At 43.3% G+C, this 21,229-nt stretch overlaps 1 protein-coding gene and 16 non-coding genes across 21 annotated transcripts in view; 10 read left to right on the plus strand and 7 right to left on the minus strand.

The window, feature by feature from the left end:
• LOC103910797 (uncharacterized) overlaps positions 1–21,229 on the minus strand; it is a 1,018,570-nt gene that overhangs the window by 860,620 nt on the left and 136,721 nt on the right. The gene's annotated exons all lie outside the window — the stretch shown is intronic.
• Positions 709–791, minus strand: trnal-cag (transfer RNA leucine (anticodon CAG)). Its single transcript has one exon. It is a non-coding gene; the product is annotated as a tRNA-Leu (tRNA).
• trnam-cau (transfer RNA methionine (anticodon CAU)) lies at positions 886–958 on the plus strand. The gene has a single exon. It is a non-coding gene; the product is annotated as a tRNA-Met (tRNA).
• trnal-cag (transfer RNA leucine (anticodon CAG)) lies at positions 2,060–2,142 on the minus strand. The gene has a single exon. It is a non-coding gene; the product is annotated as a tRNA-Leu (tRNA).
• On the plus strand, positions 2,237–2,309 carry trnam-cau (transfer RNA methionine (anticodon CAU)). Its single transcript has one exon. It is a non-coding gene; the product is annotated as a tRNA-Met (tRNA).
• Positions 2,915–2,997, minus strand: trnal-cag (transfer RNA leucine (anticodon CAG)). Its single transcript has one exon. It is a non-coding gene; the product is annotated as a tRNA-Leu (tRNA).
• trnam-cau (transfer RNA methionine (anticodon CAU)) lies at positions 3,092–3,164 on the plus strand. Its single transcript has one exon. It is a non-coding gene; the product is annotated as a tRNA-Met (tRNA).
• trnal-cag (transfer RNA leucine (anticodon CAG)) lies at positions 3,771–3,853 on the minus strand. Its single transcript has one exon. It is a non-coding gene; the product is annotated as a tRNA-Leu (tRNA).
• trnam-cau (transfer RNA methionine (anticodon CAU)) lies at positions 3,948–4,020 on the plus strand. The gene has a single exon. It is a non-coding gene; the product is annotated as a tRNA-Met (tRNA).
• Positions 4,626–4,708, minus strand: trnal-cag (transfer RNA leucine (anticodon CAG)). Its single transcript has one exon. It is a non-coding gene; the product is annotated as a tRNA-Leu (tRNA).
• Positions 4,803–4,875, plus strand: trnam-cau (transfer RNA methionine (anticodon CAU)). Its single transcript has one exon. It is a non-coding gene; the product is annotated as a tRNA-Met (tRNA).
• Positions 5,481–5,563, minus strand: trnal-cag (transfer RNA leucine (anticodon CAG)). Its single transcript has one exon. It is a non-coding gene; the product is annotated as a tRNA-Leu (tRNA).
• On the plus strand, positions 5,658–5,730 carry trnam-cau (transfer RNA methionine (anticodon CAU)). The gene has a single exon. It is a non-coding gene; the product is annotated as a tRNA-Met (tRNA).
• On the plus strand, positions 5,918–5,990 carry trnav-cac (transfer RNA valine (anticodon CAC)). The gene has a single exon. It is a non-coding gene; the product is annotated as a tRNA-Val (tRNA).
• Positions 12,625–12,698, plus strand: trnat-ugu (transfer RNA threonine (anticodon UGU)). The gene has a single exon. It is a non-coding gene; the product is annotated as a tRNA-Thr (tRNA).
• trnat-cgu (transfer RNA threonine (anticodon CGU)) lies at positions 12,885–12,958 on the plus strand. The gene has a single exon. It is a non-coding gene; the product is annotated as a tRNA-Thr (tRNA).
• Positions 14,288–14,361, plus strand: trnat-ugu (transfer RNA threonine (anticodon UGU)). Its single transcript has one exon. It is a non-coding gene; the product is annotated as a tRNA-Thr (tRNA).

Here is a 21,229-nt window from a genome sequence, read left to right on the forward strand (position 1 = left end):
CTTTTCCGAGTTTTTGTGGACAATACCTTGATTGCAAAAGCCTTAAAACCTACAGTCAGTCTCATAATCTGAAGGTCGTGAGTTCGAGCCTCACACGGGGCAAGGTGCTACCTTTTGGCATTCGGAAGCGCTTAGATGACTGGCCAGCATTTTTTATTCCCTTCCGTGTGGATCATGCTTCCCCGGGGCAAAAAAAAGCTACAGCTCCTCTGGAGGCCAGGTGGTGTGAAGTTCCAAGAACATTTCCTGAGTCTGAAGCGATGATGGTAAGATGCTCCCATTCCTATCACGGTGTCGCTTGACGTTCGGCGTGGATCTGTCAAATGTCATGAATTAACGTTGTGCGAGGATTTGACGAAAAGTCCTGCGAATCCCATTGCCTTAAAAATCAACGGCATCCCAGGACATTCCACTACATGGCATTCCAAGACAGTACTTTTGATCCCCTTTTGGTTCACTTGCATTAAAGCCCTCGTCCATTGTTTTGTTCACATGCTTTTCCGAGTTTTTGTGGACAATACCTTGATTGCAAAAGCCTTAAAACCTACAGTCTAAAGAGCCCATTAAGGCTGCCATGTACACTGCTACGCTGCATAAATTTTGGCACAACGAGATTGATGCGGTGCTTTGTCAGTGTTACTGTATCACTCGGACATGGTGCCAGAGAGTTAAAGACTTGAGCCTGAACGCGTAGCCAAAGATTAGGTTTGTCAGAAGTGGGTTTCGAACCCACGCCTCCAGAGGAGACTGCGACCTGAACACAGCGCCTTAGACCGCTCGGCCATCCTGACATGCTTGCCTGACCTAAGCTGTCTCCTGGGAGCCACTCTGCAGCACAGTGACATGGAAGCTGGTGTTTCCCAGTTTGCCCAGGTCCAACAGTCTGCCTCGTTGGCGCAGTAGGCAGCGCGTCAGTCTCATAATCTGAAGGTCGTGAGTTCGAGCCTCACACGGGGCAAGGTGCTACCTTTTGGCACTTGGAAGCGCTTAGATGACTGGCCAGCATTTTTTATTCCCTTCCGTGTGGATCATGCTTCCCCGGGGCAAAAAACAGCTACAGCTCCTCTGGAGGCCAGGTGGTGTGAAGTTCCAAGAACATTTCCTGAGTCTGAAGCAATGATGGTAAGATGCTCCCATTCCTATCACGGTGTCGCTTGACGTTCGGCGTGGATCTGTCAAATGTCATGAATTAACGTTGTGCGAGGATTTGACGAAAAGTCCTGCGAATCCCATTGCCTTAAAAATCAACGGCATCCCAGGACATTCCACTACATGGCATTCCAAGACAGTACTTTTGATCCCCTTTTGGTTCACTTGCATTAAAGCCCTCGTCCATTGTTTTGTTCACATGCTTTTCCGAGTTTTTGTGGACAATACCTTGATTGCAAAAGCCTTAAAACCTACAGTCAGTCTCATAATCTGAAGGTCGTGAGTTCGAGCCTCACACGGGGCAAGGTGCTACCTTTTGGCATTCGGAAGCGCTTAGATGACTGGCCAGCATTTTTTATTCCCTGCCGTGTGGATCATGCTTCCCCGGGGCAAAAAAAAGCTACAGCTCCTCTGGAGGCCAGGTGGTGTGAAGTTCCAAGAACATTTCCTGAGTCTGAAGCGATGATGGTAAGATGCTCCCATTCCTATCACGGTGTCGCTTGACGTTCGGCGTGGATCTGTCAAATGTCATGAATTAACGTTGTGCGAGGATTTGACGAAAAGTCCTGCGAATCCCATTGCCTTAAAAATCAACGGCATCCCAGGACATTCCACTACATGGCATTCCAAGACAGTACTTTTGATCCCCTTTTGGTTCACTTGCATTAAAGCCCTCGTCCATTGTTTTGTTCACATGCTTTTCCGAGTTTTTGTGGACAATACCTTGATTGCAAAAGCCTTAAAACCTACAGTCTAAAGAGCCCATTAAGGCTGCCATGTACACTGCTACGCTGCATAAATTTTGGCACAACGAGATTGATGCGGTGCTTTGTCAGTGTTACTGTATCACTCGGACATGGTGCCAGAGAGTTAAAGACTTCAGCCTGAACGCGTAGCCAAAGATTAGATTTGTCAGAAGTGGGATTCGAACCCACGCCTCCAGAGGAGACTGCGACCTGAACGCAGCGCCTTAGACCGCTCGGCCATCTTGACATGCTTGCCTGACCTAAGCTGTCTCCTGGGAGCCACTCCGCAGCACAGTGACATGGAAGCTGGTGTTTCCCAGTTTGCCCAAGTCCAACAGTCTGCCTCGTTGGCGCAGTAGGCAGCGCGTCAGTCTCATAATCTGATGGTCGTGAGTTCGAGCCTCACACGGGGCAAGGTGCTTCCTTTTGGCACTTGGAAGCGCTTAGATGACTGGCCAGCATTTTTTATTCCCTTCCGTGTGGATCATGCTTCCCCGGGGCAAAAAAAGCTACAGCTCCTCTGGAGGCCAGGTGGTGTGAAGTTCCAAGAACATTTCCTGAGTCTGAAGCAATGATGGTAAGATGCTCCCATTCCTATCACGGTGTCGCTTGACGTTCGGCGTGGATCTGTCAAATGTCATGAATTAACGTTGTGCAAGGATTTGACGAAAAGTCCTGCGAATCCCATTGCCTTAAAAATCAACGGCATCCCAGGACATTCCACTACATGGCATTCCAAGACAGTACTTTTGATCCCCTTTTGGTTCACTTGCATTAAAGCCCTCGTCCATTGTTTTGTTCACATGCTTTTCCGAGTTTTTGTGGACAATACCTTGATTGCAAAAGCCTTAAAACCTACAGTCTAAAGAGCCTATTAAGGCTGCCATGTACACTGCTACGCTGCATAAATTTTGGCACAACGAGATTGATGCGGTGCTTTGTCAGTGTTACTGTATCACTCGGACATGGTGCCAGAGAGTTAAAGACTTCAGCCTGAACGTGTAGCCAAAGATTAGGTTTGTCAGAAGTGGGATTCGAACCCACGCCTCCAGAGGAGACTGCGACCTGAACGCAGCGCCTTAGACCGCTCGGCCATCCTGACATGCTTGCATGACCTAAGCTGTCTCCTGGGAGCCACTCCGCAGCACAGTGACATGGAAGCTGGTGTTTCCCAGTTTGCCCAGGTCCAACAGTCTGCCTCGTTGGCGCAGTAGGCAGTGTGTCAGTCTCATAATCTGAAGGTCGTGAGTTCGAGCCTCACACGGGGCAAGGTGCTACCTTTTGGCACTTGGAAGCGCTTAGATGACTGGCCAGCATTTTTTATTCCCTTCCTTGTGGATCATGCTTCCCCGGGGCAAAAAAAGCTACAGCTCCTCTGGAGGCCAGGTGGTGTGAAGTTCCAAGAACATTTCCTGAGTCTGAAGCAATGATGGTAAGATGCTCCCATTCCTATCACGGTGTCGCTTGACGTTCGGCGTGGATCTGTCAAATGTCATGAATTAACGTTGTGCGAGGATTTGACGAAAAGTCCTGCGAATCCCATTGCCTTAAAAAATCAACGGCATCCCAGGACATTCCACTACATGGCATTCCAAGACAGTACTTTTGATCCCCTTTTGGTTCACTTGCATTAAAGCCCTCGTCCATTGTTTTGTTCACATGCTTTTCCGAGTTTTTGTGGACAATACCTTGATTGCAAAAGCCTTAAAACCTACAGTCTAAAGAGCCTATTAAGGCTGCCATGTACACTGCTACGCTGCATAAATTTTGGCACAACGAGATTGATGCGGTGCTTTGTCAGTGTTACTGTATCACTCGGACATGGTGCCAGAGAGTTAAAGACTTCAGCCTGAACCCGTAGCCAAAGATTAGATTTGTCAGAAGTGGGATTCGAACCCACACCTCCAGAGGAGACTGCGACCTGAACGCAGCGCCTTAGACCGCTCGGCCATCGTGACATGCTTGCCTGACCTAAGCTGTCTCCTGGGAGCCACTCCGCAGCACAGTGACATGGAAGCTGGTGTTTCCCAGTTTGCCCAAGTCCAACAGTCTGCCTCGTTGGCGCAGTAGGCAGCGCGTCAGTCTCATAATCTGAAGGTCGTGAGTTCGAGCCTCACACGGGGCAAGGTGCTTCCTTTTGGCACTTGGAAGCGCTTAGATGACTGGCCAGCATTTTTTATTCCCTTCCGTGTGGATCATGCTTCCCCGGGGCAAAAAAAGCTACAGCTCCTCTGGAGGCCAGGTGGTGTGAAGTTCCAAGAACATTTCCTGAGTCTGAAGCAATGATGGTAAGATGCTCCCATTCCTATCACGGTGTCGCTTGACGTTCGGCGTGGATCTGTCAAATGTCATGAATTAACGTTGTGCAAGGATTTGACGAAAAGTCCTGCGAATCCCATTGCCTTAAAAATCAACGGCATCCCAGGACATTCCACTACATGGCATTCCAAGACAGTACTTTTGATCCCCTTTTGGTTCACTTGCATTAAAGCCCTCGTCCATTGTTTTGTTCACATGCTTTTCCGAGTTTTTGTGGACAATACCTTGATTGCAAAAGCCTTAAAACCTACAGTCTAAAGAGCCTATTAAGGCTGCCATGTACACTGCTACGCTGCATAAATTTTGGCACAACGAGATTGATGCGGTGCTTTGTCAGTGTTACTGTATCACTCGGACATGGTGCCAGAGAGTTAAAGACTTGAGCCTGAACGCGTAGCCAAAGATTAGGTTTGTCAGAAGTGGGATTCGAACCCACGCCTCCAGAGGAGACTGCGACCTGAACGCAGCGCCTTAGACCGCTCGGCCATCCTGACATGCTTGCCTGACCTAAGCTGTCTCCTGGGAGCCACTCCGCAGCACAGTGACATGGAAGCTGGTGTTTCCCAGTTTGCCCAAGTCCAACAGTCTGCCTCGTTGGCGCAGTAGGCAGCGCGTCAGTCTCATAATCTGAAGGTCGTGAGTTCGAGCCTCACACGGGGCAAGGTGCTTCCTTTTGGCACTTGGAAGCGCTTAGATGACTGGCCAGCATTTTTTATTCCCTTCCGTGTGGATCATGCTTCCCCGGGGCAAAAAAAGCTACAGCTCCTCTGGAGGCCAGGTGGTGTGAAGTTCCAAGAACATTTCCTGAGTCTGAAGCAATGATGGTAAGATGCTCCCATTCCTATCACGGTGTCGCTTGACGTTCGGCGTGGATCTGTCAAATGTCATGAATTAACGTTGTGCAAGGATTTGACGAAAAGTCCTGCGAATCCCATTGCCTTAAAAATCAACGGCATCCCAGGACATTCCACTACATGGCATTCCAAGACAGTACTTTTGATCCCCTTTTGGTTCACTTGCATTAAAGCCCTCGTCCATTGTTTTGTTCACATGCTTTTCCGAGTTTTTGTGGACAATACCTTGATTGCAAACGCCCTAAAACCTACAGTCTAAAGAGCCCATTAAGGCTGCCAGGGACACTGCTACGCTGCATAAATTTTGGCACAACGAGATTGATGCGGTGCTTTGTCAGTGTTACTGTATCACTCGGACATGGTGCCAGAGAGTTAAAGACTTGAGCCTGAACGCATAGCCAAAGATTAGGTTTGTCAAAAGTGCGATTCGAACCCACGCCTCCAGAGGAGACTGCGACCTGAACGCAGCGCCTTAGACCGCTCGGCCATCCTAACATGCTTGCATGACCTAAGCTGTCTCCTGGGAGCCACTCCGCAGCACCGTGACATGGAAGCTGGTGTTTCCCAGTTTGCCCAGGTCCAACAGTCTGCCTCGTTGGCGCAGTAGGCAGCGCGTCAGTCTCATAATCTGAAGGTCGTAAGTTCGAGCCTCACACGGGGCAAGGTGCTACCTTTTGGCACTTGGAAGCGCTTAGATGACTGGCCAGCATTTGGACATTAGAACGCAGCGCCTTAGACTGCTCGACCATCCTGACATGCTTGCCTGACCCGAGCTGTCTCCTGGGAGCCACTCCGCAGCACCGTGGCATGGAAGCTGGTGTTTCCCAGTTTGCCCAGGTCCAACAGTCTGCCTTGTTGGCGCAGTAGGCAGCGCGTCAGTCTCACAATCTGAAGGTCGTGAGTTCGAGCCTCACACGGGGCAAAGTGCCACCTTTTGGCACTTGGAAGCGCTTAGATGACTGGGCAGCATTTTTTATTCCCTTCCGTGTGGACCATGCTTCCCCGGGGCAAAAAAAGCTAAAGCTCCTCTGGAGGCCTGGTGGTGTGAAGTTCCAAGAACATTTCCTGGGTCTGAAGCAATGATGGTAAGATGCTCCCATTCCTATCACGTTGTCGCTTGACGTTCGGCGTGGATCTGTCAAATGTCATAAATTAACGTTGTGCGAGGATTTGACGAAAAGTCCTGCGAATCCCATTGCCTTAAAAATCAAAGGCATCCCAGGACATTCCACTACATGGCATTCCAAGACAGTACTTTTGATCCCCTTTTGGTTCACTTGCATTAAAGCCCTCGTCCATTGTTTTGTTCACATGCTTTTCCGAGTTTTTGTGGACAATACCTTGATCGCAAACGCCTTAAAACCTACAGTCTAAAGAGCCCATTAAGGCTGCCAGGGACATTGCTACGCTGCATAAACTTTGGCGCAAAGAAATTGATGCGGTGCTTTGTCAATGTTACTTTATCACTCTGATATGGTGGCAGAGAGAGTTAAAGACTTTAGCATGAATGCGTAGCCAAAGATATTGATCACAAGTTCAAAGGCGACAAAGGTGTCAAGGGTGAGAAAGATACCAGAAGATGGAGAAACTGGAATGTGATGGATGGCGATGAAACCTGCAGAGCCTGTGGTGCACGTAAAGAGAAACTGTACCAAATGTCTGCGCTTGCCACTTAGATGGACTTTGGGCTAAGGATTGACCCGAAAGGCGCAAACCAACATCGAGGATCTGATGTGCGGAGAGGGAAAAGCAGAACAGAGAGGGTCTGGGCAAGCAGCCAACAGCTACAGTAAAGGGAAGTGAACATATTTTTACTAACAAGTTTAAATGCAGACACATTTTTATACACACATATTCACATACACTGACATACTTTTGGCTCTCTGCAATGAAGAAAAAGCTTGCATTTCCCACTTTAATTTTGATCACAGTAATGTTGATCATTTTTCTGATGAAATGGCATTGTTTTTTTTTTGTGAAGCATTTTTTAAATATGCCAAAATATTCTATGTTGATTGAGAATACATTGGTTGAGTTTGTAGCTGATAGTGGAGCTAGCAGATCTAGCATACGACCATGTGACCTACAGTGTGAAATACCTTTGAAAAACAAATTTCACGAGATGTCTGCATCTGGTCATACAGTGATCGAGCGATTTACAGCTCTGCTGACCTGTGAGACAGAGGGGGGTAAAATTTTCAACCACACATTTGTTCGTTTGCCAAAATGTCTGATACCACTCATTGGAGGGGATATTTTGTGTAAACTAAGCTTAGTTCTAACAGCAGACTTCTCAGGTGTGAGAGTGGAAAAAAGGAGGAATTTTGTTGTTAGCTGGTTGTATCACAGACTCATTGAAAACAATCAATGGGCTGATGTAATCTGCAAATTGGCTAAAGATTGAGTAAAACGTTTCGACATTGATATGTCTCTTGGTGAACTGCATTGCACGTCACATGTCGTAATTTACAGATGAGGAATTTGAGAAAGCTTGGTTTGAGACAAATGTGAATGAAACGTTGATTTTAGAGAAAATGTACTGAAAGGATAGTCTGTGTGCAGTTTCAGTGTCTCTGTCAGAAAAGCAGCTTTCATTCTATCTCAGCACAGGCTGTGCCTCACATATCAGTTTGCAAGGGTAAACATCAGTCTTGGGCTGATTTAGGCCCGTTTGTGAAGCAGTGTTAAAGCCGAAGACTGGGAGAGCAGAGAGGGTGGGCAGTGAAACTGAAACAGCTGTTTCAAGAACTGTGACTGCTATTGACAAAGTGTGCGTGAAGAATTCTTGCATGGTTGATTTTAACGCTGCAGACATACACCCAGCTTTAGCAGAAATGCCAAGTGAACTGTAGGCAAAAAGCAAATATGATGTTGGTTTAATCAAAGGTTGTGATCCAGTGACAATCACTGCAAAATCTGATTACAGACCTCAGATTATTACAGATTATATCCTTTGAAAAGGGAAGCCATTGAGGGCATTACCCCAGTATTTGAAGCTTTACTGGAACAGGGTGTTATTGTACCATGCAACAATTCTGAGGTTCGCACCCCTATTTTTCCTGTAAAAAAGATAAGGGATAATAGGATGCCTACAGAATGGCGTTTGTACAGGATTTACAAGCAGTAAATGCAGCTGTCAAACAAAGGAAAAAAAGAAAAAAGGGTGAGTGGTATAAAAAATTTACCAAAACCATTAACAAAAAAACAAATGTTGTCTTTTTTGGGTATGTGCTCATATTGTCGCACATTTATTCCAAATTATGCAATTTTGAAACAACCCCTGAGAGCCCTAACATTAGGGAAGGGAATGAAATCCACTGATAAACTAGAGTGGTCGACAGAGGTAGATCAGGCATTTGTAAACATGAAATTACAAATGGCTGAAGCCCCTGCATTGGGTTTGCCTGTACCAACAAAACCATTTGTTCAGATGATAGATGAAAGAAGTGGTTTCATGACGTCATTACTCCTACAGGACCATGGAGGTAGACTGTGACCTGTGGCCTACTTTGAGCAAACTTGACCCTGTAGCAGCAGGCCTGCCACGTTTCTTAAGAGCAGTGGCGGCTGTGGAAAAAGCTGTTATGGCTTCAAGAGATTTTGTTGGTTATTCTGATCTGATACTGATGGTGCCACAATTTGTGTCCATGATACTCCGAGAACAAAAAAACATTGCATCTGTCAACAGAACGCTGGCTGAGATATCACACTATCTTGTTAGATATGTCAAATGTGACTGTTAACCGATGTACTGGTTTGAATGCAGCTACTCTTCTTCCTACTGAGGAGGATGGGGAAGAGCATCGTTGTTGTTTAACAGCACTTGAACAGGTGTGTTCGCCACGACCGGACCTTTCTGATGAACCACTTGAAAATTGTGACAATGCCCTCTTTGGGGATGGTTCAGCATTTAAAGATCCACAAACAGGCCAGAATAAGGTTGGTTACGCTGTAACAACTGAATTTGATGTGGTGACCTCTGGGAAATTACCAAGGCACTATTCGGCACAGGCCGCAGAGCTCGTGGCGTTGACAGAAGCATGTAAATTAATGGCAGAAAAAGAGGCTACAATTCACACTGACTCAAGATATGCATTTGGGGTAGCTCATGATTTTGGGGCTCTGTGGAAACACAGAAAAATTCTAAAGTCTGATGGTCAACCAATACTCTATGCTCCTTTAGTGACTGCGCTGCTGGATGCGATTTTACTACCTGACAAACTGGCCAATTGTAAATGCGCAGCGCATACTAACAATAAAGATTCTGTTTCTGTAGGTAACTCCAGGGCAGATGGAGCAGCAAAAGTCACGGCGTCCCACGACAAGGAAAACTCTGAATGTTCTTTGCTATCTGTTGGTGATAACAATGACGTGTGTTCTTCTTTGCAGGATATGCAGACCTTTGCGACGGGGCTAGAGAAGAACAAGTTGAGACAGTCTGGCTGTGTGATGAAAGATAATGTGTTGAAGTGTGCTGAGGGCAAGGCGTGTTTACCAAAAATATTTTTCCAACATTATGCGAAATCACTTCACGGTAAAGATCATGTGTCAAAAACAGCAATGGTTGCGCAAATGAGGGAACTGTGTTTCACAAAGGGGTTCACTGCATTTGCGGACAATTTCTATAGACGATGTGTAATTTGCAACACACATAAACACATAATGTGGCCAGAGCGATAAAAGTTCCACAATCTCATCCACCTCCAATAGGGCCTGAGAGACCACTGCACAGTCTGAGGCCTGGCGATTTCGTGGTGATCAGGGACCTGAGGAGAAAGAGCTGGAGAGCGAAACGCTGGCTGGGTCCATTTCAAGTGAGGAGATTCCCCCCATTGTGTGTAAAGTGCTTTGAGTGCCCAGAAAAGCGCTATATAAATGTAAGGAATTATTATTATTATTATTAAGTGCTACTGACCACTGAGACAGCGGTGAAGGTCGCAGAGCGGGCGACGTGGGTGCTGGGCACTGCAGGAAAGTTCCATCACCTGAGAAGGATTCCACGAGGGAGTAGGAGAGAAAGAGTCTCTGAAGCTCTGAAGCTTTCTGAAGCTATCTGAAGAAAACAGCAGGCTGCTATCTGAGTGAAGCAAGGTCACAGCTGCAACGAAGCAACAAAAAAGTTAAGAGGTGTGTGTGTGAAACAGTAACTTCTGCATACAACACCAAACAGCAAACAGACGGAGGAGAAAGCGACCAAAAGAGAGGTGAATAAGCTGTGCTTAAACGTCATCAAAGCTGAAGATGGATAAGATTAATTGCCATCGATTTCGAAGGGCGTGGAGTATGTACTGACGTTGCTAGTATCATTACTGAGTGTTCTGCTGTTTTCATTAACCTGTTTCCAACAAACCATTTCTGAGATTGTAGCCCACATGAGAATGGCCGTAAAAGAGCCTAAGAACGCTAACAACTCATGGCTAGATTGGCTGTTGTTTAAGAGGGGAAACTGGATCTACTGGGCCTTTACTGTGGTGTTACCTGTATTGGGGGTGGGTCTAGTGATATTATGTTGTCTGCCATGTATATTCAGATTTGTATCATGGTCAGTGGGCAGACAGATTACATCTACAACATCCCATCAGATGGTAAAGATGGCCGTGAATGAAGAAGGTATGAACATTGACATGGGTGATGATTTTGATTGTGACTTTGACGATAACAGTAGCTACATGGATATGGATAAAGAAAAACCTTAAACAAATTGAGAACAAAATTTTAGGTGACAGCTGTTACTAAATAGGGAAAATATTAACAGACCTGACTTTTTGAAATTTGAGATAACTATCTGCTTGCTTATATGTATTTTGGGTCTATCCAAACAAAAACAGCAAACTGCATGAGTTGGTATGTTCTGTAACAAGTCTTAAAAGAGTGATCATTTGCTTAAAAATCGAGAGAAGAGTGTAAATGTGATGTTTAGAAATCAATTGAAAAATGAATTTATTAATGAGTTATCAATGAATGATAAAAAGAGAGGAATTGTAATGGAAATTCATTTTTAGATAAACATGTGTAGTGGAAACTTACAGCACAATCAGCGGAGCACCTGACGCATGTACAGAATGGGCCTTATTAGGATTTGACCTTGCAAGCAGTACAAACTAGATAGAACAGATGATCCCTGATGATCCCTCGGTTCCAGCTCGCATCTCAGCCTGCCTGTTGGTTATTTCACACTGGATGAAAGATCATCATCTTCAGCTGAACCTCGCAAAAACGGAAATGCTTGTAGTTTCTGCCAACTCGACTCTACACCATAACTTTTCAATCCAGATGGATGGGGCAACCATTACTGCACCCAAAATGGTGAAAAGCCTTGGAGTAACGATTGATGACCAACTAAACTTCTCTGACCACATTTCTAGAACTGCTCGATCGTGCATATTCGCACTCTATAACATCAGAAAGATACGACCCTTCTTATCTGAACATGCAGCTCAACTCCTTGTTCAAGCTCTTGTTCTCTCCAAACTGGATTACTGCAACTCTCTACTAGCTGGGCTTCCAGCTAACTCTATCAAGCCTCTTCAACTGCTCCAGAACGCAGCAGCACGAGTGGTCTTCAATGAACCTAAACGAGCACATGTCACTCCGCTGCTAGTCCGTTTGCACTGGCTGCCAGTTGCTGCTCGCATCAAATTCAAAGCTCTGATGTTTGCCTACAAAGTGACTTCTGGCCTTGCTCCTTCTTATCTGCTCTCACTTCTGCAGATCTATGTGCCCTCCAGAAACTTGCGTTCTGTGAATGAACGTCGCCTCGTGGTTCCATCCCAAAGAGGGAAGAAATCACTTTCGCTCACGCTCAATCTGCCCAGTTGGTGGAATGAACTCCCTAACTGCATCAGAACAGCAGAGTCACTCGCTATTTTTAAGAAACGACTAAAAACTCAACTATTTAGTCTCCACTTCACTTCCTAATCTGCAATTGCCTCTCTAAATATCACAATAACTGTACCCAAAAAAAAAAAATTCAAAAAAATTTTAATACTACTAATACTTCCCTTCTTAGACTTTACAGACCTGAAACTTGCCTATAGCACTTATTCATTGTTGCTCTTAGTTGTGTAAATTGCTTCCTTGTCCTCATTTGTAAGTCGCTTTGGATAAAAGTGTCTGCTAAATGACTAAATGTAAATGTAAACAGTGAACACACTTTGTTTCAGTGTCTCATTCTGTAGAAACTGTCGTCAGAATGGGCATTATTAGGGTTTGACTTTGTAAGCAGTAAAAACCAGATAAAAGGGTGAACACACTTGACTTCTGTGTCTCACTCTGCAGAAACTGTTGTTGCTGTATGACTGTGACCTTCTTTGCAAAGAATAAAACTTTGAAAAGACATCCCGGGTAAGACTTTGTTTCTTGACCACAGAGAGCGCCTCTTTAAAGAAAATTGCCACTACACCGGTCAGGCTTGAGACATGATCATCCAGACTCTAAAGGACCACGTCCGTCTTGACAGCATTTTCTGCATCCTGACATGCTGGTTTTTGTTGTGTATTATTTTTTCTTCTTCGATTTTTGTTATCGGGCAAATGTCTCTTACTATGAATTTTTGTGGTGCTGTGGCTTAGCTGGTCAAAGCGCCTGTCTTGTGAACATGAGATCGTGGGCTCAAATCCCAGCAGCGCCATAGTCCAGGTGGTGCATGTGTGTGTTTTATAGAGCTTACCGGAATGAATTATAAAAATGTATAGCTTTGAGGCGTAATGAATAGTGCGACAAATAGAGTTAAACAACCTCTTTGCTTGCCATTTTTAGACTTGCTGTCTTTTTTTAGTCTCTGTGTGCAAAAATGTCTTGCCTTCTTTTTGGCATTGGCGCTGTGGCTTAGTTGGTCAAAGCGCCTGTCTCGTAAATAGGAGATTCTGGGTTCAAATCCCAGCAGTGCCTAATGTACAGGTGTCCGGGTTGCTTTTTGTTAAGAGTAACGAGTGTTTACGCAGCGGGATGTTTAGCAGTCGGTTTCTTAACAAAACTCAAATCCTTAAGAACGCTGCTCGTTCAAGAGGGCTTTGGACGATGGCTTTATATAGCATAGTTTGATAATGGCAACCAATTGGACTTTAATATTTCAAGTCCAGACATTCACATATGCAGCGCTACCGTTGTTAGTTTTTTTTTCTTTTTTCCAATTAAACAATTAGCTCCTGTCAAAATTGTTTGGCGCTGTGGCTTAGTTGTTCAAAGTGCCTGTCTAGTAAACAGGAGATCCTGGGTTAGAATCCCAGCAGTGCCTTGTCAGCAGTTGGCTGTTCTTTCATGAGCCAGGGAGTACTAAAAAGTGCTTTCTGTGCAACAGTGCTAGAGACAGCAGAGCACTCAGGCTCTGTGGCACAATGGATAGTGCATTGTACTTCTAGGCTGTGAGCTGAGCCATTCAAAGGTTGTGGGTTTGAGTCCCACCAGAGTCGCAAGCCTGGCTCTTTTTCTTCACTGACTTAAGGTGTGGTGCGTTTCTAACATTTTAGGCATCTGTCCATCCCATTTTGCTTCTTTCTTTCATTGCGCCGATGACTTAATTGAGCTGTTTTAAATAAGGGAGATTAGAAAACAGTGTAGGGCCTAGTGGGCTTGAGGAATGACTCAAAGGCAACCTGTGGTTTTGGGGAAAAGTAACTGCCACCTATTGTTGAGATCACGCCTTTTGGATTTGTTGCACAAGAGCCTCTTTATGCATGTGCAAAGTAACTGAGTAGAAAGCATAGTAAATTTTGCTTCCCCCCCACTGTCTTAGATGAAACTGCGTTTGGAAGTATCGTATCCAGAGGTTTTTTTTCTTTTAGTGTTAAGACTAAGTTGTCCAGAGCACCTGTCTTGGGAACAGCAGGTGCTAGGTTCAAATCCAAACTGCACCTTTCCCTCAGATTATGGGAAAGTGGCTTTCTGATCTGAACCTCTTTCAATGGCCGATAGCATATGTTTGTCCTGATTTCCATTTTCCGAGCTGACTCTGGGTTTGGATGTAATGAAACTGGAGGTTCCAAAAAACATTAAACACATGAATAAGGATAGATTAAATAAAAATAAATTCACACATTTTTTGCTTTGATCTTGAACAGAGGCCAGGTTACCAGTCAGGTTTGAGACATGATCATCCAGACTCTAAAAGACCACGTCCATCTTGTCAACATTTTCTGCATCCTGACATGCTGGTTTTTGTTGTGTATTATTTTTTCTTCTTCAAATGTTCTTCAAATGTTTCTTACAGTCAATTTTTGTGGCGCTGTGGCTTAGCTGGTCAAAGCGCCTGTATTGTAAACAGGAGATCCTGGGCTCAAATCCCAGCAGCGCCTTAGGGCAGGTGGTGCGTGTGTTTGTTTTATAGAGCTTACCGGAATGAATTATAAAATTGTATAGCTTTGAGGCGTAATGAATACTGTGACAAATATAGTTACAGTTTTTTACAATTGCTATGACACTTTTTTAATACATTTAACAAGTTTCCTAAACTCTTAACACGGTTAGCACAACATTCGTCTTCGTGGGCTATACAATTAACACATTTCTAGTTGCTTTGACACAAAATGCATCCAGTTAACATAAATTTAAAATGCTTGAACTTCTTTTACACACAAACTCAACCAAAACCAAAACAATGTAATTTTACAGTCTAATTTACCAATGCTTTCACACAGTGTCAGAACAAATAACATTATTTTCTAAACAGAACCTATATAGGCTAAAGCCGCCACAATAAACAGCTGTTCATATTGTCAATTGAAACACAAATATATTCCCTGTATATATGAATGTATACACACACACACATATACATGTATGTATGTGTATATATATATATATATATATATATATATATATATATATATATATATATATATATATATATATATATATGACAGCTCCCATATGAACATGATTTCCATCTAGAAAGCACACTCATGTGTTGAGATTTTTCAAATCACATGATCATACTGTATGTTCTAAAAAAGGACTAATGAGGTTTTTGAAAGGAACAATGAGCACATTGCAGTACTCCATCACCAATACGTCCACATAAGGTTATGCAATACAGTGATTATTTTATGCACAGTGTGTTTTACAGTAAACGACTATATAAACCTGGCGTTCATTAGTACATACATTAGCTATAGTACAGTGAACCATTTACACTGTGTCAAATTACTTTTAGAGAGTCATGAAGTTGGAGGTCAATCAAATACCACATGAAAATATCTATGTTGACGAGACTGGCTTCAACTTGGTGAAAAGGCGTCGCCGTAGGAGAAACATAATAGGCCAAAGGGCCACCGTTACCATGCTGGGCCAGAGAAGAAGTCGGGTAAATGCAGAAGACCAGGCAGAATAGAAAATTATTTTGTTTTTTAATTATAATTGCGGTGCTTTTTCTGTTGGTATATCTTGCAGTGATGTCCTTTTGCAAATAAAGTCTGTACTGCAGCAATTCTGTGTCTGTATTTTTTTTTACATCAACTGTAAATTTTATAAAGCAATTTATTTCTTTATTTTTTGTATTGAATTTTTGCAGTAAAAGAAAGAAAATGCCTGCATTTACTAAACCAAACAAAATGAAAATGTAGAGTCTTAAAATATAAGGACAGAGCTGACGCATAAAATAATGCAGTTTCTGTACTTTTAGCTGATGATAGTGTTTTTATTGTCAGTGTTTTCTGATTGACTGAATGTTTCTGTTGAAAGAGAACATGTGTTTGTGTTTTGAACAATTATGTAATTTTGAAACATGTTTGCAGTGTTTTGTTAGACATGGTGTAGTGTGTTCGTTTATTATTGTATTTTGAAAAGAAGTTTAGAGGTTTAGTTTACAATGTGTGATTTTAAACATAAAATTAACTGTTTTGCCAATTGTGTGTTTTAGGTGTGTTGCTGCGTTAAGAGTATAGCAAACTTGTTAAATGTATTGAAAAAACTGTCATAGCCACAACCTCTTTGCTTGCCATTTTTAGACTCGCTGTCTTTTTTAAGTCTCTGTGTGCAAAAACGTATTGCTTGCTTTTCATGGTTGGCGCTGTGGCTTAGTTGGTCAAAGCGCCTGACTCATAAACAGGAGATCCTGGGTTTAAATCCCAACAGTGCCCAATGTACAGGTGCCAGGGTGGCTTTTTGTTAAGAGTGCATGCAGCGCTACAGTTGTTAGTTATTTTTCTTTTTTCAATTAAAAAATTAGCCCCTGTCAAGGTCGTTTGGCGCTGTAGCTTAGTTGGTCAAAGTGCCTGTACTGTAAACAGGAGACCCTGGAATCAAGTTCCAGCAAAAGTGCAAAAGTGACTATCAGCTATTGTTGAGATCAAGCCTTTTGGATTTGTTGTACAAGAGCCTCTTTATGCACACACATACACACACACACACGTGATATGGCTGAAAAAAATGTAAACAGGGATTTTGACAAATTATTGACTATTATGAGATTTTAAATACAGTATGTCGAGACCAGTTGTAATTTCCATATGTTGCCATATATCATGCCATATATCAGCTTTCTATATGGGGACTTGCAGTGAGAAAAAAATAACAGTAAACCTACATTATGATGGAATGAGATTTAGCCACTAAATCAAAAAGTTACGAATTGCCATGAGATTGCGTTGGAATAAACGTAGTTTAGTATATCCACTGTCTGTACCTGTTCCCTCTACACTTATGTATAAAACATTATGAAACCTGTATCATATATTTTAAACAAAAATGACTGTAAAAGATTGTTTATTGTAACAATGTGCATCTTGTGTGCTGGTGATCTAAAGTTTGTTCCTGTAGTATTTATATGATAACAGGATTATGTGAACCAATGATCCTTCAAATGCAAGACTTCTTAAAGGAAATAAATGCAGCATGCAGAGTATTGAACACTGGAGAGTCTGTGTTTAAAGTAGTGAATGTTTCGAGTTTTGAAAATTGATAACAGGGTTCTGAAATTTGTGGCAAAACAAATGAAAAAAAACTGTAATCTGGGGTTGCCACAGTGGAATGAACCACCAACTTATCCAGCGTATGTTTTACATAGCAGATGCCCTTCCAACAACAACCCATCACTGGGAAGCACACTCACTTATTCAGAGACTCATACACTACAGTCAATTTTATCATGCTCAATTCACCTGTACTTCTTGCTGTGAGATAAGGTGCAACCCACTAGCATCACCCATTAGCAGGGCTCGAAATTAACCTTTTTGCTTGGTAGCACCGGTACTCATAACTTTAAAAATGTAGGCGCATCAGCAAAAATGTAGTCGCACCCACCAATTATAAGCATCATTACTACAATTTTTATACAAACTTATTAATTGCATTTGAAATCAACAGTATAAATGCAAGCGTGAGGAAAATATGTCTCGTTCCATTATCTCAAGAAAATACATTTTTATAACATAACTGAGTGTCCAAAAGATACACAGAGCACCCACCGGCTCTGCACGCACTGCTTGACATGAATAAATCTGTTAACGATATAACTGTGCGGTTCTCACGGGTGCTGTCTGATACTGCACTGATGCTTTTGACATGTACTGCACCTTATTATATGCATAAGTCATATTAATAGCAATACCGTTTTTTTTATGAGTAGCGATATTAGTTTACTCAGTGTAGGCCCGTTTGCGATGTCCGTTTAACTGAGTAATTGACAGCTGCTAGAGCAGGGGGCCAATAAGAGCGCGAAGGCGGGGCAAGGATTACGGACTTGGCTTTGTTTACTGCAGCAAGCTGACATGACAACTGTTTTAAACCATTCCTGAGCACTGCGTTTCCCGTTTCAAGCACAGAGATGCATTCAGCATGAATGTCTCCCGAATCCGCGCATGTGGTGAACATTTTGCAAAGTAAAAACTGTCGCACACAACACATTCATGCACTCGCACAAATGCTCCCAAATATATTTTGAGGTCGCATAGATAAAATTTCGGGCACATATGTGAGCAAAATGGTTGCAATTTCGAGCCCTGCCATACTAGTGTCTTTTTTCAAGTTACTTGTGCTTATTTTTCAGATATCTTTTAAATTAAATACTTGTGCTATTAATTAAATACTAGAGTTTTCAAAATATACTAGTGCTTACTCATTAGACACTGGTTTATTTTATTAGATACTAGCACTTATTCATTAGATAGTACTTATTAAATATATAGTTTTTATTTATTAGATACTAGTACTAATTTTATTAGTTACTAGTAACTATTCTGTTGTTTAGGTCTTGTTTTTGGTCTAAAACATTAGACCATGTTTACACAAAGATGGGGTAGACTCCACACTCCAGGACAGGTTTCAACATACAGACTGGGGTATGTTTGCTTCCCAGGCCACACATGGCTTTCACACAGACATTGACAGTTACACTTCCTCTGTTCTGTAATATATCAACACCACCATAGACAGTGTTACAACCCAGAAACAGATCACTACATACCCGAATCAGAAGCCATGGATGAACAAGGAGGTGCGCCTCCTGCTGAAAGCACGCAACACTGCCTTCAGATCAGGCAATGCACAGGCCTACAGCACTTCCAGGGCTAATCTGACGAGGGGCATCAAAAAGGCCAAGCACTGTTACAAGCTAAAGCTAGAGGAGCACTTTTCCAACTCTGATCCTTGGCGCATGTGGCAGGGCATCCAGGCCATCACCAACTACACACCCAGCCAGTCCACACCCACAGACGTCTCCTTCCTGAGCTAAATTACTTTTATGCCTGCTTTGAAAGAGGCAATAAAAAACCCTACATCAGGATCACTTCCTCCACCGACCACTCACCTATCACACTCACCTCCTCAGAAGTACACATCGCACTGAGTCGGATCAATGTGCGTAAGGCTGCTGGACCAGACGGTATTCCTGGGCAAGTCTTCAAAGCATATGCAGAACAGCTCGCTGGGGTATTCACAGACATTTTCAACCTGTCGCTTAACCTAGCAGCTGTGCCAACATGCTTTAAAGCCACCTCTATTGTGCCAGTGCCCAAACACTCCAGCCCAACATGCCTGAATGACTACCGCCCTGTAGTACTCACACCCATCATCATGAAGTGCTTCGAGCGGTTGGTCCTGGCACATCTAAAAGACTCTCTGCCATCAACACTGGACCCACATCAGTTTGCTTACCGTGGCAACAGGAGCACAGAGGATGCAGTCTCTATAGCACTGCACTCTGTACTCACACACCTGGACAATTAAAACACTGCACGAATGCTGTTTGTGGACTTCAGCTCAGCATTCAACACTGTCATACCCTCCTATACTGATCAAACTAAGAGACCTGGATATCGACACATCACTATGCAACTGGATTATGAACTTTCTGACTAACAAACCTCAAAATGTTAGATCAGGTCACATCTGCTCCACCAGCGTCACACTCAACACTGGTGTACCACAGGGCTGCTGAGCCCCTTCCTCTACTCCCTTTTTACCATCGACTGCAGGGCTGTGAACAGATCCAACACCATCATCAAATTTACAGATGTCAGATGCTAGTGTCAGGTTTTGCATTGCAGGCTCGCTATTATGGCCCGTATGTAGTTAAAGAAAAGGTGAGTGAACTTGACTATGTGATTGCTACTTCTGACAGAAAGAAAAAAACTCGGCTGTGTCACATAAACATGCTTAAGCCTTACTTTGAACGATCGTCAAACGTGTCTAGAGAGAATGCTGCTGTTTTAACTGTGTTGCCCACAGACACTCAGTTGACTGACGAGGCGCTGTCCGGTGCTGAAATTCCTGATCACCGTGCGCTATCAGGTGCTGAAATTCCTGATCACCGTGCGCTGTCTAGTGCTGATCCGTTGATCAGTCCTTTGTCTCCCATTGTTGCTGACGGCATGTTGTTGGAGGAGGAAGACGTGGAGTTTCCTGCTCCTGAGTTAGTGGCGGGAAGACAAAAAAATTCTGAGATTGTCCAAAACCTTGACTTTTATCTTTCCTATTTAACAGTTGCTGAACGATCGGATGTGGTTGGTCTTATTGAAAATCATCTTGAGTTATTCTCGGATGTTCCTACCCGTACGTCTTTAATTGAGCATGATATTGATGTGGGTGACGCGTTACCAATAAAACAGCATGCTTATCGGGTAAGTCCAGAAAAGCGAGAACAGATGCAATAAGAGGTAAATTTCATGCTCGAAAATAACATCGCTGAACCAAGCTCTAGTCCATGGAGTTCACCCTGTTTGCTTGTAAAGAAATCTGACAACACATTTCGATTTTGCACTGATTTTAGAAGTGTAAATGATCTCACTAAGCCTGATAGTTATCCGTTACCTCGTATGGAGGATTGCATGGATCGCGTTGGGAATGCGGTTTTTGTTTCAAAAATTTATCTGCTCTGAGGTTATTGGCAGGTGGGCCTTAGTGACTGTGCTACGGAAATATCTGCGTTCGTTACACCGGATCGTTTTCTAAATTACACCGTAATGGCTTTCGGCCTTCGAAACGCACCGGCCACTTTTCAACGTTTAGTAAACCGCGTAATTGAAGGCTTGCAGAACATCGAAGCGTATTTGGATGACTTGGTTATTTATAGCACGTCTTGGTCTGGGCATATAAAACAACTAGAGACCTTATTCAACCGTCTGTCGAGTGCCAACCTCACTATCAATTCGGCAAAGTGTGAATTTGGTCGAGCAACTGTGACTTATCTTGGGAAAGTTGTGGGTGGTGGACAAATCGTCCGGTCGAGTCAAAGATGGAGGCAATTCATAATTTTCCAGTGCCCACTACGTGCCGTGAACTCCGTCGCTTTTTAGGGATGGTTGGATACTACAGAAATTTTTGTAGAAATTTTACTGTAGTTGCTTGTCCCTTAACTGACCTTCTCAGTCCAAAAGTACCATTCGAATGGTCTGAGGAATGTCAGATGAGTTTTGAGAAAATAAAAGCCATTTTGATTATTTCTCCAGTCCTATCTGCGCCCGATTTTTCTTCTCCTTTTATTCTTGCTGTTGATGCAAGTGACACTGGTGCAGGTGCTGTTCTCCTCCAGACAAATATAAATGGAATCGAACACCCTGTCTGTTTTCGTGGAAATTTAATAAGCATCAGCGAGGTTACTCAACTATTGAAAAGGAGGCGCTCGCACTTGTCCTTGCTCTCCAACATTTTGATGTTTATATTGGTTCTGTTTCGTATCCTTTAATTGTTTACACAGATCACAACCCCTTACTTTTCATTAGTCGGATG

Source organism: Danio rerio, chromosome 4, assembly GCF_049306965.1.
Source record: "Danio rerio strain Tuebingen ecotype United States chromosome 4, GRCz12tu, whole genome shotgun sequence".
Lineage (NCBI taxonomy): Eukaryota > Metazoa > Chordata > Actinopteri > Cypriniformes > Danionidae > Danio > Danio rerio.